The following is a 2,989-nucleotide window of genomic DNA, read 5'->3' as shown; positions in this document are numbered from 1 at the left end:
TTTTTTACTGACCAGTAACAGGATCGCAACCCTCGGTGTCGTGCCCGAACCGGGGACTGGCAACAGGATCGCAACCCTCGGTGTTGCGCCCGCACCACGCTCAGCCAGTGAGTGGGAACCGGTCTCCACAGGGGATCCGAACCCTCGGCGGGAGCGCCGCCACACTCCCAAGCGGCGCACTCTCCAGTGCGCCACTGGGCCAGCCCAGGCAACATGCTTTTTTCGCAGGGACAACTGGGAAAGGGAGAGGAAGAGTGGAAGAAAGAGAGAGGCTGAGGGAAGGAGGAAGGGACGGGCAGGGAGGGAGGCGCAGAGTGCTATGGGGACGCCTCTGTGGTGTCCTCAGAGGAAAAGAGGCACTGGATTAACATCATTTAGAGTCCCAATGACTCAGCTGAGCAGATCCCAGGCCCCAGTCTGAATCTAGAGTTTGTTCTGTGATGCTACGGAGCGATCAAATCTATAAAACTAGTTCAATGTGCTGTTGAAAAGCTTCTCAGCAGATGGATCTGAATATGGCAAAGTGAAGTCCCAGCCCCTGAGTATAGCGGCCACATGTCTGAAGACACATCTGAGACAGCCCCATTGTTATGGCATTTTATAACCATCGATAAAGGGGAGTCACAAGACATGCTGCTCTTTAAGATTTCGTTCTTGTATCTTTGAAAGCCTTCACATTAAATACACTCACAAATTTAAAAGGAACCTTGGTCAGACTCTCTTGGTTTGGAAAATGTGTCTGCTGTACAAATGGTCTCGTTCCCACTGCCACGCTGCCAGTTTAAAGAAGACGCTTAACTGCAAGCCACGTAGGGAAGTTACCCGAGGCTCTGAGAACTAGGAGAGCTAGTCAGAAGTAACACATACTAACTAGTTAGTTTATGAAACACCACGAGATGGATCACAGCTAAAGGAGGATCACAGCTAAAGGTGGAGGATGTTCATTAGGAAAGGGAATGAGCAAAGACATAGAGGGAGAGACACAAAATCAAATTTACCAAGACATGCAAGTCACACATTGCCACATTTAACCTGACATCACCCTGAAAGATCAATTAGCCCCTTTTCACAGATGAGGCAGCTATGGAGGGGGCAGTCACCTGCCCAGGACCCCCACCTGGTTCGTGGGGGGGTCCGTGGCTTCCTAGGGCTTCCTCTTCCTTCCACACCACTCTGGGCCCACACGCCACACCTACCCAACAGTGAAGCAATCCTTCCTGGCAAATAAGCCCTCCACAATCCACCAGGACCACACAGGGATCCAGTCTGAAAAACAGTTTTTCAAATGCCCAATGTCTATAGCAGAAGCTTGATTTAAGAAAAAAAAAAATTGTATCAGATACCTCAGTGTCATCTACTTCATTCTCTTCGGAAAGGCTGGGTATTTCAATCAGTCCCTTGTGCTTCCCACCAGATCCTTTAATTGTACCTAAAATGAGCAAAACACGTTCTTCAATTAAAAAGTCACAATAGGTTTCATGCCAAACTGCCACGCCTCCCTGACTAGCCCGCCCTCCTGCACAGGGCTCTGCACCCCTGTCAGACGTGGGCAGCCGGGAAAGGTGGGGTGGGCCCAGGCCAAGGACAGCACAAGGAACCAAGGCTGGAGTCAGTCAGTCTGTAATCCAGGTTTCTCTTCTTGTCCTGTAGTGTTCTCGAGCTATCTTGAAGGGGAGGAGAAGTCACAAGATGGATGGGAGGACAGAAGGGGCCACTGACTTGTGATCCTGAGAAGAGTGAGAGGAGGGAGGCTGCGGCTTGGGGAAGTTCTGTGTGGACTCCATGCAGCTGGAGTTCCTGCAGGACTAGAGTGCTGCCTCTTCCCCTGCGGATCTCATCTGCCACCTCTGGTACTCGCCTCTCACAAACAACAGGTGAGTCTTTGCAGCCTGTCCCCTGGCTGCTGCCCAACTAGTCCCTGCCCTGCAAAGGACCTAGTTGTTGCTTCGGGCAAAGGGAGACTGAAGAGACGCAAGCTCATGAGGGTCCTCAGGGTCCTAGAGCCCTGTCCTGGGGCACAGGGGCACAGAGGCTGAGCCTGTTACGATCCAGCCAGCAGCAGCCACTGAGGGCCAGCACCTAGCCGGAGGGTACTGCGCCTAGGCAGGGGTGGGACTGCTTTAGGTACTTGCTGAACACCTCCCTGGACTCTGGCCTGGCCTTCACTAGCAAGGCAGCCACCAGGGCAGAGGCCCAAGGCCAGTTTCCTGGGCTGCATTCTAACACAAATTCTCAAGAACAGGGCTGACTTCTGGGCTGAGACCCAAACTTTAACACAGCATAATCCTCCAGAACCAGATCTCTCCCTCACTTCTCCTCGCCTTTCTCTGTGTTTCCACATTGTGGGGGTTTTTTTGACCGATAAGGGGATTGTAACCCTTGTCTCGGTGTTGTCTGCTCCACAATCAGCCAGTGAGTGCACCGTCCACCGTCCTATATAGGATCCGAACCCACGGCCTTGGTGCTATCAGCACCGCACTGTCCCGAGTGAGCCACGGGGCTGGCCCCACATTGTGGTTTTTACAACAAATATATTTATTGAGCTTATACTGTCTGCCCAGCCAGAAGTTAAACACCAAAGGAGAATTTAACCAAAAGACCCAAAAAGTGGAAACTGAAATGCCCACTAACGGATGAATGGATAAAAACGTGGCACATCCACACGTGGAAGTCAATCAGCTGTATAAAGGAATGAAGTGCTGATACATTCTGCAACACAGATAAACCTTGAAAACATAATGAAGTAAAGGAAGCCAAACACCAAACACCACATAATGTATGACTCCATTTGTATGAAATGTCCAGATGCAAATCCATAGACAGAAAGTAGGTTAGTGCTGGCTGCTGGGGCCTGGGGAAGAGGGAATGTGGAATGACTGCTAATGGGTACAAGACTCCTTTTTCAGGTGATGAAATGTTCTAAAACTGATTGTGGTGATGGGTGCAAAACTCTGCGAATGTACTGAAAACCACTGAATTATACACTTTA

Source organism: Galeopterus variegatus, unplaced genomic scaffold (assembly GCF_000696425.1).
Source record: "Galeopterus variegatus unplaced genomic scaffold, G_variegatus-3.0.2 Scaffold574, whole genome shotgun sequence".
In the NCBI taxonomy this organism is placed as follows: Eukaryota; Metazoa; Chordata; class Mammalia; order Dermoptera; family Cynocephalidae; genus Galeopterus; species Galeopterus variegatus.
Note: the sequence above shows the minus strand (reverse complement) of the source record.